At 38.4% G+C, this 17,125-nt stretch overlaps 1 protein-coding gene across 5 annotated transcripts in view; it reads right to left on the bottom strand.

Moving 5' to 3' along the window:
• The window catches only part of TRPS1 (transcriptional repressor GATA binding 1), a 219,689-nt gene that overhangs the window by 136,492 nt on the left and 66,072 nt on the right, over positions 1-17,125 (bottom strand). The window lies entirely within an intron of this gene.

The raw sequence follows: 17,125 nt of genomic DNA, 5'->3' as shown, positions 1-17,125 counted from the left end.
TTGCTTCCTACCTGCAGTGATAAGGCTGCCATTCAGACACAACAGAAGCAGGCACTTCTTTTATTTTTATCCTCCTGTAATTGCTGTGTAGTGGTGTACATGTCTAGGCTTCCTTCCTAGTTATTGGAGATGAAGCCAATACAATGAATGGCCAAAAAATGAACAGTTCTCTGACTCTACAGACCTTTTTTTTTTTTTTTTTTTTTTTTTTTTTTTCCGGATGAGGTAACTCACTTCTGTACTTCACAGCTGTGTTGTTTAAATTTGCATTGGCTCCAAGAATCCTAGACAGATAACTCAGGCACAGACACCTCCATCATGATTAGATGAGACAAGTCCCACCCTGAAAGTCCATGGGATGGGCTAACTGCAGGGAGGGTTTTTTTCCCTAAGATCTAGGGATCATTTCCTAGAGCAGGACTCCTAGTCAAAGCCAAAACTCTAATTTATTTCACTGAAATCCAGTCCAGGTCAAACGGGGTAATAAAATAATATGGAGTAACAGGCCTAGAGAGAAACCACTGGTTTTTGACCTGGTGACTCTCGAACGACCCCAGCTTGGCACATGGGAAGAAAGAGAGAGCTTTTCTGTCATATTTCAATGTAAGAGTGATGGAAAATGACATTCAAAGTTAATACCTTGTTTCAGTTTTAGGGCCACAAAATTTATTCTGCTTTCCTATTTAGTTAAAATTTTCTGTGCCTGAAAGCAAGTTGCTGGATTTCTGAACACGACAGATTTCATGTTCCAAACTTGTCCATTAGCCTTTTGAATTCATATCCCAGCCTAAATTTCAGTGTATGTCAAACACAAGATGTTAGGCACATTTAGTGCAGTTCTCTGCATGCACATAGCCCCATTCTGGCTTTCGCCTTCTAACAGGGAACCTGCCATCTGCAGTGAAAGCCCCGTCTTCTAAATGCAATTTATAGTTCCTGGGCCATGTTCAGACAGCTTCCTTAGAAGACTCCATCTGTTTTGAAGCTGCGATATGTTTTTTTTTCCTGCTGCTATCATTATAGTCTTTTTCCCAAGCAACTTCATAAACTCTTTTAATGTGTCCTTTCCATCCCTTTTGTAGTCAAAATGCCACACAGCCCTTCAAGTTACCAAGTGATGGTAAAGTTGGTTAAAAAAACCCTCAAATTTTACACAGAAAAATAATAAAAAGGTCATCAATTTTCCTTGTTACCTACAAAGCCAAATCAAATGTTGGTCTTAAATTAATCTAATATTTCAACAATAGGACAAAATTTTATTCTCTTTTCTTCAGATCCGCATTGGCACAACTGTCAGAGTATTTCAGCCATTTGTGCTTCCAGTGTTATTAGCGGAGGGTAACTCGAATCCTTCAACAGTTTCTCCTAGAGAAGGATGTGAAGCAGGTTGACATTCTGCACATACTAACAAGAGAGTGACACAGTTATGCTGGTCATGGTAGAGTACTCCAGAAAATCCCAACAGAATTGAAAAGGCATACATTTTAACTTTCCCTTTGGAAATATCATTTATCTTAATATGTTTCCAGCACACTTTTGTATTTAAAATTCTCTAAAAAAAGATAATGGTATCGAGTGGTTAAATAGATGCTGTTCTTCAAGTCACCAAGTTTGCATAAGAATTATTATTTTGATGATACAGATTTATAAAGCTTATTTATACTTTTTGCCCATTATTTAAACAGTTCAGAAAGAAGAAATCGTAGGCCAAAACGTTTGACAACTAATTGCTGGCTATTAAAACCAACCCTCACTTGACAACTGTGATATGACTAGAAACCATGACCAGCTGAAGTGCTTTTGACAATACCAAGATAATAAATACAGTTTCACTTAAAAAATCTGAAGGAAATTCCATTATTTTTTTTTATGGTAATGTCCTGACTATAGATACTATCAGTACTTTGAAAATTTGGCTCATCTCCAGAAGGAGTCTTCCTGGTTTAGCAGGAGAACAGAGCAGTAGCAGGCAGCACAAGTACAATTCAGTGAAGGCACTGGTAGGCATATCCAAAAAGCATGATATATGTAATTTCTATTGAGACACTTGAATAACTCATGTGGAGTGGAGGTCAGTGCAAAAAGCCACCTGAATCCACTGATGGCACTCTGCAGTCTGCAAACAGGCCAGAAAAGCAGTAACATTTTTGTCTATGCAAAAATAGCTTTTAAATCTACAGAAGGATCACAGCAACTTCACCTGAGAGCTGTCACACTCTAAAAGCTTCAAAATTAAATAGCTTTTTCTCTCCAGGATGCATTTAAGCAATGCTGAACAGGATGATCAATGATAAGGTTATAGCAGAGAATGCACAAAGCTTTCAAATTTCCTTCCCATTGTTGCTCCGCTTCCATTAGCTGCATCAGTGTCTCTACAGCCTCCTAAATTAACTATGTCAGTTTGCTCATATAAATACGGCATATGCTATATATATATCCAAGGGGGTTTTATTTAACGTATGGGTATATTCTGGGATTATATAGAGCTGGGAATACCACACTCTCATGCTTTGCGCAGTACAAAGAGAAAACTCAAGACTAAGAGGAATTGGTCAGGCTGAAATATCCTTTCTGACATTTCACAATGGGCAAATACAACTGTTAAGTTTTTCCTTCTCCATCTAAAGAGATATTATAAATATATCTGAGAAGTCATGGACTAATCTCTTACATACACCCTCGATTCAGTCCATCCCCTCTCTCCTTTGACACTGACTATGGACTTCTTAGTCATTTCAGTAAGTTTACATTTTTTCTCAGTTATTTCTAACAAACCACAGTTACATGGCAGGGAGATGAAAGGTTGAGCGAGATTCTCAGGGCTCATGAGTAAAGTCCCTAACAAGGCACAGCTGATCTACAGACAGACAGACAAAGATATCAACCATGTGTTGAAAATAAACAGTTGCAGTCAATTCCCTTGCACCGGGGAAGTGGGGAATAGCACACTGGCAGTGTCTGAGCAGCAAGAATGACGCTGCCACTTCTCTGAACCGGCACTAGTCCAGTGATGGGAGTATGTTGTTTATACAGTCCTGGTTCCCCTATCTATCTGCTGTTCTCACCATCTTGACCTGACATGAATGGTTTGGAAACCATTTGTTCATGTCTGAAGTGTGAAGTATCACAGTAAGGCAATTCAGTCTGCAAAAGGGCGGCTCTGACAGACAAGAGGTATGTGTATACTAGACATACAAAATTTTACTTATTTTTTATAAACCTTTCTGCTTCTGAACTACCTCATATGCAATGTTCTCAAAGCAATTTGCTAATATTCATAAATCTCAATGTTCTTTGGAAGCTACTGTATAATAAAAATATGCATCAACAGAAGCACAAAAGAAATTTGCATTTGTCCCAAATCATACAGCCTGTCTAAGATAAGGGGTCCTGGCTCCTCCGACTTCATTTATCATACCCTCATCTCCTTCCGAGGCAGTTTACCAAGCTACACAATAGACTTAGAAACACTAACCTGTGAAAAGCCATTTAATACGCTGAAGTAAATATGCCCATCAACAGCAAGTCCACCAGTTTCTGGCGGGCAGTGTCACACTAAATATCTGATATTCTCCTGATCATTTGAAGCAGAATTTTCTTAGCAGTAATTTGACTCCATTGTTGCAGTCAACATACACAAATAGAAAGAATGCTGTAAATGCCTGTATTTTATCAATTGCAATATAGGTTTCAAAGCATTATAAACATGGAAATTGTTAGATACCCTACAGCGTGAGTCCTATAAAAAAATGATTTTAAAAGGATAAAACTACTCTGGGCATATACTTCCAAGTGTATGCTGTAAATATTAACATGTTCCAGCAGGAAAATATAGAGTCCTGATGTTTTCAGTGAAATAAAAACAGAACAAAAATGAACAGGCCCATCAGATGCAGAGTAGATCTAGATTCAGTGTGCTGGAACATGGAATAGAAACAGAATACAAGGACAGACGGAGCATATCAGATGCAGGTGAAGTCATAAAAAGCAGAGGGGAAGCATGTGGCAAAACATATAGTAATGGTACCACTGCTGGTAGTACTTGAGGTAGGTTAATGTCTTCCATAAGGCCCTAAGTGCCACAGGAGCACTGCATTTACCTAAGCTTTTACTTCAATACTACCTGAATTTTCCGCTTTTGCAGACTTCTTGCTGTCACAGACACCAGTCCCTATGATTACATCTGCAACAAATGTCCATCTGTTAAAATGTCACTACTGTTGCAATAGCTTTCTGCAGGGTGTAAATTCCAAATGTAAAATGGCAATTAACTCTACATTGTGGAAAACTTGTTATTTATGTAACTGTTTAGCTTTTTTCAAATGTAACCATACGTTAGGAAAAGAGAAGGTGGCATGTGTTACTAGGTATCTAGACTGTGCACAAACGTTGCAGGTCATTACAAGGAACATCAATGTTCAGCAAAACAAAGATATTTACAGAAGTGAAAACAGTATCTTGGACAAGTAGTGCTCTTCTGTATTACTTTCACTTCAAGCACATATAGAAATTCTTTGGTACGTTCTTAATATCTCACAGTTCTGGCAAGTCAATAATCCAATTGCAGGGAAAAAAAAGGGGGGGGGGGGGCTTGTCTTATTTAAAAGCAAATCAACAGTTCAGTCACAATTTTTATGAAGACATAATTCATGTTTAAGAACATAGCTCATGGATGTTTTTAGCACTATCTGTTCAAAACAGACCACTGAAATCAATGAAAAGGAAAATACCTATCAATATGGGGAGGAAAAAAAAAAAGGAGGAGAGAACTATGGTTGAATGATTATTTATTATTATTTAACTAACCAAAGTCCATGTATTTCAGCGCTGGCAGAGACTGTATTTTATTACCTATGAAAGCAGTATGCCTATTGAGAAGTTACTAGTTACTGCATTTTCTACTTGCTATGTGACTTTTCACCAGAGAAACTCTAAATGCTTCACGAAAATGGACAAACATATCAGAAGCACTAAATACAATAACACACTTTCATTATGGACTGATTATTACTGTTTCTACATATAACCAGGGCCTATCTGCTGAAATAAGAAGTCTGCATAGTTTCAGGAAGCAAAACTTCAACTCTTACAGCTGGCAGCTTCCCGAAGGCAAGCAGCCGAGGCAACGCACGCCAGCAGGGGAATCGCACCCAAAGCTACACCATCACAGCTCCAACCGCCAGCGCTGCACCCGCACTGGTCCTGCAGCAGCAAGGCAGAGAAACTGCTCTGCCCCTCCAGGTCAATCATCCCGAGGTGAAACAGCTGTTTTGCCAACACTGCTATGCCTTGGCAAAGATTTGGGGGACAAACTCTGGACCTGCAGAAACCATAATGGCTGGTGAAACAAGATTCTTACAGGGAAAAACCCAGAAAGCCCAGGTATCCGTTTTCCCCTAAGCAGAAAAGTTTTGGCAAGTCTGTTTGTTTTTACGTTGAAAATTGTATTGCTTTTCCTGGCCTGAATCCTATCTTTCAGGACGAAAGGGGAAATTTTGACTAAAACGACATATAATTTTAATTAACTCTTGTTAGTAACATTTAAGGGGTTTCTCTTTTCTGAGCAAAAGAATTCACTTATTCCTGGTTCACACAATGAGAATTACGGTTATCAATTTATTTTTTTTCAGATCAAAACTAGGTTATTGTCTAACTACATTATTCATAGGCTCAAACGATTATGGATATTTTGTAAACAAAAAAAAATCGTAATTATCAGATTGAAAGCAGATGCAGGTCAATGCAACGTAACACTTTACATAACAATCAATAAAAATGTCAATACAAACAACTACTAAAGGCACCATATGACATTCCAATGGGGAAGGAAAAAAAATTTTCTTCATTTTCTACTTAGACGCCTTGCTTCCTTTATCAGCAGATGGCAAGCAAATTACTAGTTCAATCCATATGTCTGTATCTGATAGACAGTGTTTTACAAGTCTGAAATTAGTTTGAAACATTTTGGTGTTGGCCAGACTACAGAGGAAAACAGGATAAGTTTGTCTATTAATGAAAAGTTGGTTTTGTCATAACAAATACTTCCACAAGCTACTACCCATCCAGACTCATTCAGTCACTAATGGAATTTGTACCCAAAGACATAATCTGTGTTTAACAGACTAACAATTTGTAGTTTCATCCATTCTGCTCTGCTGCTGTGCTCCAACATGTCTCCTTCCACGCTGAGGTTTGCTTAGTGGTGCTGATGAAAGCAAGCAAGGCCATGAGAATATTTTTGGTAGGAAGGGTATCAGATCTCCAGGGCCATTTATGTGCATGCATTTGTAGGCTTTCGAAAGAGAACCTGTCAGAGCAAAGCCCATGCAGACCAGTACCCCAGCTCCAACGATGGCAAAGTGCAGATGCTGAGAAGATGATTTAAACAATTTTGCTTAATCTCTCCCCATCAGGAAGCCTCCCTTTGCAGTGCAGACAATGTATATTTCAGGAAAGGCAGATCAGAACGCCTAGACAGTTCTTCTAACAGAATTAATGGTTTGGTAATTTCTCTTTCAAAAGAAAGCTCTAAATTTGGAATATTTCGATAACTTTTACTATAGAAAACTGTGAGTTTCACGAAGATTGGTGGGGGACAGAGAGCGCCACACCAAGCTAAAGAAGACAAGAAAAGAGCGGTTACAGTGATGTTTCCTTGCAACCTGGCCAAGCAAAGAGGAAAGCAGATCTATACTGATGAAAACAGCCAACAGCGGGGGTCTGGAGGCATTCACAGCCAGGCAGAGCACCAGGCACACCCTGCAGCTCTAGGCACTGGAAGCCCTTCGGCATAGACAGCTGGATGGAGGTCCTGGTAACTTCCTAGCACTTACAACATTTAACTTCTCTGCTAAGGACCTGCAGAACCAGCACCGATAAAACATTTCTCAACCCAGTGTTTTTAAAGACTTTCTTTCCTTACAATAGTGATGTACCTGGGTGACTGGTGTCCAAAATGGCTTATGCTTCACTTCTTAAGGAGGACATCACTAAGAAAGCATCCAAATACCTTTAGCAGTGATTAAGGCTTCACCCCAGGCTGTCTATTCACTCACTGAAATGATGCATTTCAGAAAAAGTTCAGCCAAGAGGCCTATACCAATGCCAACTCAGGAGACTGAAGTCCAACAAAACACCTCTCCTGAGATACATGCAGCCAGTCATGAGGTTTGACTAAAACTGAGTCTTATGTGAGGAGTCATTTAGCTGAGCATTATACCAAGAAACTGAGGGACCCAATTTAACAGATATCAACTCTCCTCTTAATTTTTTTTGATAAGTCCCTACACCAAACGTGCTGACAGTTCTTACGCGTAACCACTGCAAAGACCTCTACCCTTCAACCATTTAGTTGGCTATTAGAAGGCAAAGGCAAATTGATTAAGTGATGATTAAATTCACAGTCTTAAAGGCATGAGAAGATCTATTTAAAAATCCACACAGATTTAGAACTTCTGCTAAGCAGAACAAAATTTTATGTAATGGAAAATTCAGTCAAGTTGTTAACATGCTCTTTGCTTTAAAAATTATTAATATTAGTCCTACAAACCATTTGGCTATATAACCACAGAAATTCTGTGTTCAGTGGAAAAACCTTTTCATTTTTAACTTAAAAAGAAATCCAATTCTTAATTTCCATTCCAATTTTTAAACCGGATTTAAAATTAGTAAACAAACCAGTAAAACACATGTACACACACAAACATATGTAGGTGCCAAGCTGTTTATAAGCCTTGAAGCCTACAAGGTTTTAATCACATTTTCCATTAACTCTCCCCAGCCTCTCAAACATTGCATTAGGTAGGGTTTATGAGAATTTTCAACGAAATGAGATATTCAAGTTTCTAGCATACCTCAGTCAAATATAAATGAATTTCAGTAATATGCTAACAGGTACTGCGCTACTGTCAATGGAGAGTTTTACAGATGTTTGTCGTTTTTATCAGCTGCAGGGAGGAATGCCAAAATTATCACCATAGCTGAGTCCATTAACTGAATTGTGAAGAAAATGCTTTTCTCAAGAAAAAGGCTGACTAAGCTTATTCTGGATGATACAAACTTTTAAATGGATCTGGAATACATCCACTTCAGGCTGGGAGAGGAGCTGCCATGAAATGTCAAAAAAATACGGGGTATACCTCAGTATTTCTAACTCAAAAGAATAACCCCATGAACATTAAAGCAGTTGCTATCAGAAAAAAGTCAAAAATATGTGAAGATATTATTCTCCATATGTCTTATAAAGGGGATAATAGTGGTATATTAAGTTTTGCTTTGATTTGAAAGCTTTCACGTTGCGGTGTCTGCCTTACAGCCTTTTAGTCATGTACAGACTGGAGTAGCGAGAGCTTTGAAGTGCCCAACTTCCACTGAAGTTTCTAACACTTTTTTAATAAGTCTGAAGAGGTCTGTGTGTGATTTACTGTAATTTCGGAACAAGCTCAGAAATTCACCCCAACACAAGAAGACAGAGTTTCTTGAGAAAGGAATGGGAGTGTCATTTGAGCTCAGTATCACTGTCGAGGCGCAGCAGCAGAGCAGCATAAAAATACTTTAGCAACATGATGAAGTCAAATTCACAATACTGGATATGTAAATGATGATACTCAGAGCTTTAAGGGGAAACACGACAAAGTTGTGTACAGATGAGAATTTTTTTTTTTTTTTTGCAACCAGTAAATATAGTTTTAAGTGATTCACAGCTGATTTTTATAATCTCAATGAGGCATCTGTGATCAAACTCTATTTGTAGCATCATAATAAATTTGCCCCCCACCTACTAAAATTAGTTCTAAGCATCCAAAATTCCCATTTGAACATCTGACTGAACAAAACAGGAATTGCTCCATGCCAAAAACTGGAGGAAATAGACCTAAAATATGCCATTTTCTCACCAGAAATTGTAGGCTCCCAGAATAACATTTGAATTAAAACTCATTCCAAGCTTGTTTGCATTGCTACTCGTTCCCATTCATAACAAATTTCTTGACAAATGTTCTGATTATTTCTCTTTTTTCCTCACTTTTTTTAATTTAAACATAATTTTCAAATCACAGACAGTCTTTGCAAGGAGAAACAGCCGATCGTACAACCCATCTGAAAATGGAGAGGGTGGAATTTTACTCACAGCAAGTGCTGGAGGCAACTCACATGATTAAAGACTGCATTGTAAGCCATCATTAAAAGTCTTCCTCCCATAAGTGAAAATGTGTACTTTGCCACTATACACATCAGAGGCATATAAACCAAAATGAGGTAAAAGTCAAACAAGAAATGCAAATGCCTCACTCCAAAACTCCTGCCTGCTTTTTTTTTTTTTTTTCCCTCCCCAGGCTGAAGGAAAGAATAGAAATTTTAACAAAGTTAAAATTAAAATTGTAATCTGTTTCTTAATTTCTTCTCTTTCACGGGTAATCTTGTAAAAAGTTACATCATCATGCCTAGAGAAGTTAAGTGGAAATATTGACTCAGGGTGCCTATGGATCAGGATCTTCCCACTACAATGATAGTGTTGCACAATACAGAGTTTAATGCATCTCTCTTCACTCTCACCTTTCAAGATGGGAAACTGCTCTTACTCCCATTTTGCAGACAGAATTAGGAGACTAAGGCCTAGAGCAGCTAAGAAATCACAGGGAATTAACCATCTAACCAGGACAAATATGATCCACCAACCTGAGATTTGCAAACCTCAGACAGCACAGGGATACACAAACTCAGCAAAGAGTTCAAAGTCCATTTGCAAGCTACCTGGAAAGTGCTGCATAGCCTGAGCTACCACACCACCACTTGTTTCAGAAACCTAACACTGTGCACAATGCAAAAGGAGAGAACATGCTTATTCCTCCTTCTGTCTTTATGCACAAATTATAACCTATTTGAATTCTAAATAATGTAACCTGCAATACGGAATACATGTATTTATGGATTTATATGGCATAGACATATTATCACTACAACAACGATTGCAAGATTTTCTGAAATATACATAATGCTACTTAGAAAAACATCAACAGAAACATTTAGCCATTGTTAAGCGTAATTTTAAAAACAGGACTTGGTACAAGAAATAAATTATATTAGGCAGGAAATTGCACACTAAATCAATTGTGCTGCATTAGAGATCTTAAAATTAAGACTACTTCCAAGGTGGCTGTATGCATATTCTGAGCAGTACTAAGGTATCAAAAGATGTCCCAGAAAACCTTTTGTATATCTGACACATATATATATTTATATATTTCTTTTTCAGCACACATCTGTTCACATAACAAATATTTTTCATAGTTGTCATTTTTAACAGGGTGTATTAACCCCTAGATACCTCCATGGAAAAAATCACAGAACATGTGTGTGCACTGTTGATTCATAGATCTGTTTTTAAATCTTCACCATTTTTTATTTGTTCAGATGTGGATAGCATCTGGATTCCTTCAAATCAATTATAATTAGAATGCTCTCTTCTTAGTCCAATAGATTAAACATTTATTTGCTGTCTATCATAACATCCCTCCTCTAAAAAGAGTGTATTTATTGTGTCTTTTAATTACCAAATACATGTAGACGGTTGTCTGAAATTCAACACAGAAAGCAGCTCTGCACTTCCAGATGTTAGATGTATCTTCACATAGATTTTCACTGTTCAGCACCATAGTACTTCAGGCAAAAATAGAATTATGCACAATCCTTGCCTGCATTCATCTATGAAATTTAATTTTCCATTGAAAATCTACAAGTTAGCAGCAAGTTCTGCCCTCAGCCATGAATGTGTGTTTCCTATTGGATCCAGTTTCTAAATGCAATTGAAGCTTCCATTTCACTTCAGGTATATAATCTAATGCAAAGTACTACTAGCAATACAGAACAATAACAGGGCTGTATAATGGTTATAGTTGCACTTAACTTCTCAAAACTTTGGGAAAGCTCAACTAATTATTGAAATTAGTCATCGTGCAAGAAGCTACATTTACTTTCTTCCCACTTTAAACAAGGCTTCCCATTGACAGTTCTCAGGATTGTTTAGACTGGAGGGAGCTGCTGCTGCTGTTTGCCTTTGCAGTGCCCACAGCTGTGCTCCATACCCTGACACTGCTTTAACTGAGCTGCATCCACTGTGAGTGCAATTTTAAAAAGATAAAATAAAAAAAAAAAAATATCAGGAATGTATTTGAAGACAGTAAAAAAAAGGAAAAAAAAGAAAAGAAAAGCTGTTTACTAGGATTGGTCATTCCTAAAGGAAAAATGTTTCCTCATTTTGTGTGTCCAGTATGGAGCAAGGGGGTATGACTAAGGGCTGCAGGACTGAGTTGTTTCCAGTGTCAGCTAGGGCGGCTCAGTAGTGCAGAGGGGCTGAGCTGTGAGGGAGACCTTCAAGCCTCTACCCAGAGCGAGAGAAGCTCTGCCTTCCACTGCTGCACACCAAGGGCTCCTGCTCAGGCTGTGTGACAGTGTTGGGAGCCCCTCTGTGCCCAGACCCCCACCCAGCCCAGAGCGCTGGGGCCTGCTGGGCAGAGCTGCACCCAGGTGCCAAGGATACTACCACCCCCACGCCAAGTTCAATATCCGCCATTCCCACGGCACGGAGCAGCTCCCTCAGGCACCTGGGTGATGGCCACCCAGCAAAGCCAAGCCCCAGCGCAGGCGTGCAGCATCCAGGTGACAACGTTGCACTGCCCTTTCCTGCTCCCACCACCACCGGGACACTGCATACCAGACCGCAGAGAGCCAAAGAGAGATTGTCCTACTTGAACTAGGAAGGGTAACAGAAAATTGAGTTAACTGCATCTGACACAGATCATCAATCTGTTTTGGCTGCTCAGTTCAATACAAGAAAGCATTCTTTTGTTCTCATCTTCATTACCATCTCTCCTAACCGAATCAAGCAGCTTGTTTTAAATCAGGAATTATCTCAGTTTTCCCTGCTTGAATCATTGTTATTGATCATAGCAACTTCAATAAATCCTGCTGCTTACGCAGCGGCCCGGGGGCCCATACCCATCTCCCCAGCCCTTTGTTCCACATACTGATTCACCTTTTCATCAAGGATTTTGACGTCGCTGCTGCCCTTTCGCATTATTACCGTGCCCCACCCAAATAATGATTTTATCGTTTAATTCTTTTCTAAACCGCATTTCGCAAAAGGGAAAAGTAAAAAAAAAAAAAAAAAAATGCATGGACGGGTGGGTAAACATGCACGAGGTGGGGTTGTCTCTCCACATGACAGACACACCCTACACAAAACCCAAAAGCATGCCTTTAATTGGGCAGGTTAACATTTTTCTAAAAGTTACTTTCTAGTCCTATCTGATCACTCTGTCAGGATGAGTAATGCAAAACATTCAATTTCTTGTGGGTTTGGTTCCAGTAGTTACTAAAAGCAGCCAAGTACATGTTTGTTTCTAAACTACTTGAAACCTTCAGAAAGCTATTTTAGCTTAGTTTGTGAGCCCTTCACCAGCACAGGGATTTTACCCGCCTCAGTTCTGCGCAGGAAACCTGACACTTCAAAATCATTTCTCTCCAAATCCTAACTTTATTTCCTCATTTTCTTTGTCAGACGATTCTTGCCATTTCCCAGGATGTAGCTGTATTTAAAAAAGTAGCCCACTGCCTCCCCTGGCAGAGACTTGTGGAAACAGGTGCTTCTAAAAAAACCCAAAGACTCTGGCGGCTCTGACCTGACAGCGCTCTGTGCATTAGTAAGACACAGTGCCTGCTGAGTTCCCCTCTGCTAATTAGAGGACCTGTATGGCAATGAATGGCCTTGACTATAAATACTTCCTGAAAGATCTCTAACAGAGTCAGAGGAAATGGGAAAAAAATGAGATGCAGCTACAGAGAAACTATTTCAGATGTTTCTTTTAAAGGGCTGCTTTTTCTTTCCCAAAGTGGCTGAGGGATGAGATGCAGCGTCCGAGACCTCCATCAACTTAAATGTAAAATGTACGATACAATTATACACCTTTACATTTGATTCTGTAGATAAACTGTGAAGATGCTGCTATCAAAACATGGTTGGAAGTGGGACACAATGCCTAAGCGCACAAAAACTTCCATTCATTACACTGTAGTGACCGCTGAAAAATCACATTTAAACCAAGATCCCGCTCTGTGTGCTTGAACCTTCCAGTGCTGCTTCTTGTGCTCCTGCTAAAGGCAGCAGCAATACTTCCACCAAAATCAGACAGGCAGGTTTTACCTCAAAGGTATGTTAGCCTTCTGGCCAAAACCTGAATGTTTAAAGAAGTCTTTTGAAAATCACAAATGCCAGTTCAGCATTTCCATTGCTTTGCAGCTATCTGGCATCTACCTCTGTGGGTAACAGGAGTCAGTACATTATAACAGGAGAAAAAAATGTTTCACCACTAGGGATTCTGTCTGATACTTTCTACACCGATATTAAATCAATTATATGTAAATTTACTACACACATACCAATTGCTTATTTTAAAATTAGCTCTGTCAATCAGCCACATAAGAGAATGCAAAACAGGGAGAGGGGAAATAACTTTTCCTGATTTCCTGTCTCCCTCAAATTTAAAGCCATATAACCAGCTCTAGACATAACCCTGTATGAAATATCAGAAGTGTAAATATCACAGACAAAAAGAAAATAACTCTTCTTAAAGTAAATGGAAACTTCCTTGAAATGCTGTGATTTCCTGTAGTGTGTAAACGGTCTGACCATTATGGTGCAAAATAATCTCAATTTAATAGAAGAGCTGCTTGTATCCTTTGCCCCATATAAAAGGCTCATAGCAAAGGTTAACGTAACGTCAGTTAGATACGTAATGTTACAGCTTGCAATCTGCCTTTGATAAAAAGCACCAGTACCTTTGCAATAATTTGACAGTACACAAATCCCCCCATTACATAAATTCAGATTAACACACAGGCATCATCCTCCTGTTGCCTTCAGGTCTATGCAGCACCATGGGACACACCGATCCTTGCTATTCTGCATCTGCATCATCGGCTAAACTGCCATGCAAGGCAGCAGGGTTTACCAGGACTTTTAGGTGGGCTAACTAAGGCTGCGTATAGGTTTGAAGGCTCAGGCTGCAGTTCACAATTTTGTAGAAAACTTTGTTCTGCAATGTCCACACATACCAAAACAGGACACTTCATTTAAAATCAGTTTAGCAAAAAGTTCCTGTTGTCCAAGATCTGCATTGTCAAAGCATTAAACAATCTGCCTGGCCTGTAGTCCTCTGGCTGCCAATTTGCTACCCAAAAAAAAGGAACATTTTTGCATCTCAATAGACCTTCCAGTATCAACAAATCTTTAAACTATAAAATCAGCCACTCTAAGGAAGAGCTGAAATAATGTCTACATTGTACCACGCTGAGGTACATTTTTTGTAATTCCCATTTGCATAACATACCAATATGCTGTAAGTACAGCTGCTGGAAACATTTTAATAAGAAAAATAAATTAAAGCTACTCACAGAAGTGTACCAAGCCCCTGAGAAAGATTCTATTACATACACACAGCTTGGAAGTGCTCTCGGGGAAAAAGGTGCATCCACTGCCTATGTGCGTTTGCACACATGCGGAGTTCAAGCTATTGCCACTGCACCATCCCCAGTTCCCAAAAGTCACAAACGATTCAGTCTTTTAGCTGCTAAAAAGGAAAGAAATCCTACCCCAATGACTCCCACGAATAATCTACTGTAGTGCAGAGTCTGGGGAGGGAACACGTCCATCATGCATGGAAGGAATGCAAGAAAGCAGCATATAAACGGCTTACACAACATGCAAAGCTGAAAACCACTCCAAGTGATTTCAAAAAGTTTGTAATTATCCTGTAGGCATTAAGGATCTCTATGGGCAATTTTCAACCCTGCCCCAGCTGATGTGTATCATCTATGATATTTTATTACAATGCTAATTGCCTCTAAACTCACTATCTAGAAAACTCACTTGCAATATTATCCTCTATCTATATGAAAAAACGTGAAAAACATGATCTCCCCTTTCCCTTCCCCCCATCATGAGAGAACTGAAAAATGAAAAGCACATGGTATTACTGCTACTGTCAAATCATCACAAATCATTTGTAATAGGCAGAACCACTTTATAAATACTGAAATATATATTCAGTCCATTTCTCACGGTGTTTATTCACAGAGTTATCCTAAATTTTTGGCTTCCTCTCTGTCAGACTTTGGGGGGAAAAAAAAGAAGGTGTCCAAAGTGACAACTTTTAGCACAACATTAGCTATTTCTACTAGTTGTTTCACATTAGAAAAATTAATTTCTCTAAAAGTGGATAATTATGAGAGATCTGCTTAACAATACAGAATATATTTTTTTTATTTCAGAGGATTACAAAAATCAGCTCTTTCGAGAATGGAAGGGAAGTTAGTTTCTGAACAATTTCTAATTCTGTTTGGGCCAAGTGAGCTTCCAGGCATACATATAAAATATATGTATGTCAGGTAACACCCGACACTAAGCTCCCACTGGTCAAGCTGACCATCACTTTGTCTTCTAATTTCCTGGCTCAAGTACTGCATCCCATAACTCTGTCTACAGAAAACTAAATGAAGAGCAAAACAAAGGAGTTAGGTTTCTATGATCTTTTCCACAGATCCAGGGTAACAGGGAATTAATATCACTCATGAAATCATACTCCTTCATCTTCCACCATCTCCTGCCCTTCAGATCACCCCTTACCTTCAAGAAGTTTGAAATCTCGCTATTTTCCTCTATCCATCAATAGTGATGAAATATATATATGATTAGGGACTCTGTTCAGCAGGTGAAGGAAGCTAACTTCCTTCCCTTTTTTTTTTTTTTAAAAATATTCAAATTGACAAAGGCAACTTGTCCAATTTTCAAAGAAGAAAAGTGTAAATTAAAGTATTATAACTCAGGCAAAGACCCAGACAAACAAGTCCTTGGCACAGCAGAGTTCAAAGACCAAGGCAGCTGAAGGTGTTCACAAAAGTAATTCCTCTTTGAAGGTGTTGGTATGGTCTCACTGGTCAGTATAGACCTAATCCGCTAATAAATCCTTTTACAAACCTTATAAAAGAAAAGTTGGGTTGCACATTTTAAAATACAAGGAAATAATTTATATATATTATTAACACAGAAAAATAAGACGTTTCTTTTTGCCTCCCAGAAAACCATGGAAATTACAGGTAGTTCATATTTCTGAATATCCAGAAATTATCAAAATATATCCAAAGTGATAAAAATATTAATTTGAAAAAAAAATAGTGCTTTTCTATAAAGACTTTAAAAAAGTGTCTGAACTTATTTTAAAAAAGGGCATAAGAAGCAGCCAGTGTACAGTGTCCCCTTCTATATTAACCAATAGCTAAAACTGATAATATAATGTCCTTATTTTACTGCTTACTAATATTTTAGGCTCCAGCTACCCATTTAGACCTTACAGAGTTGATTCTGCATACTGCCATGTCCCTTTGCAGATTTTTGTTTAGTTGGCTTTTTTCATTCTTTAGTAGTCAAAACAAGAAATGAAAATTATTCGTATTCTGATAACCCACAATATAAATGGCTCCTCTGGCCAATACGTTTTTGCATTGCTAAGAACTAATACAATAACTGAAGTGGTATGTAATTAGCATCATATGTAGAGCATGAATTCCATTGCTAGTCAGATATATATGTATGTATAGTTATAAATATTTCCAAATGGAGGAGAGAATTATAATCCTGCCATTCACAGTAAGGACACACCCAGGTTTGCAACAGGGAACCTGTCATATCGTAACTGCTTCTCATACACTTAAAATCTGTCAACAATAACTGTTCACGATCTCTAAGGTACAAAACACTGTGGTCCCCCTAAATTGCATGCAGGTTTTAAGTGACAGACACATTATTTTATAATTAGAATAACTGCAGTATTTTTAAGACCACTGACTTCATTTAAGAAGAGCTTGTAAGACTTAACATATGTATACAGATACACCTATGTATAATCTTAGCAGACCACGGAATAAAACATTTATCTTGCCTTTTGTCTTCTGACATGTTGTGCACTCTTACAGTCATGGATATTATGGTTTTAAATATTATTGTAAAACACAATAAATAAAAATAGCTGATCATCACGTCCATTCTAGTGAGGTTTGTTTGCAGACCAAACAC

This window comes from Falco cherrug, chromosome 3, assembly GCF_023634085.1.
Source record: "Falco cherrug isolate bFalChe1 chromosome 3, bFalChe1.pri, whole genome shotgun sequence".
Taxonomy (NCBI): domain Eukaryota; kingdom Metazoa; phylum Chordata; class Aves; order Falconiformes; family Falconidae; genus Falco; species Falco cherrug.
The sequence above is the reverse complement of the archived record's forward strand: the minus strand, read 5'-3'. Positions and strand labels throughout refer to the sequence as shown.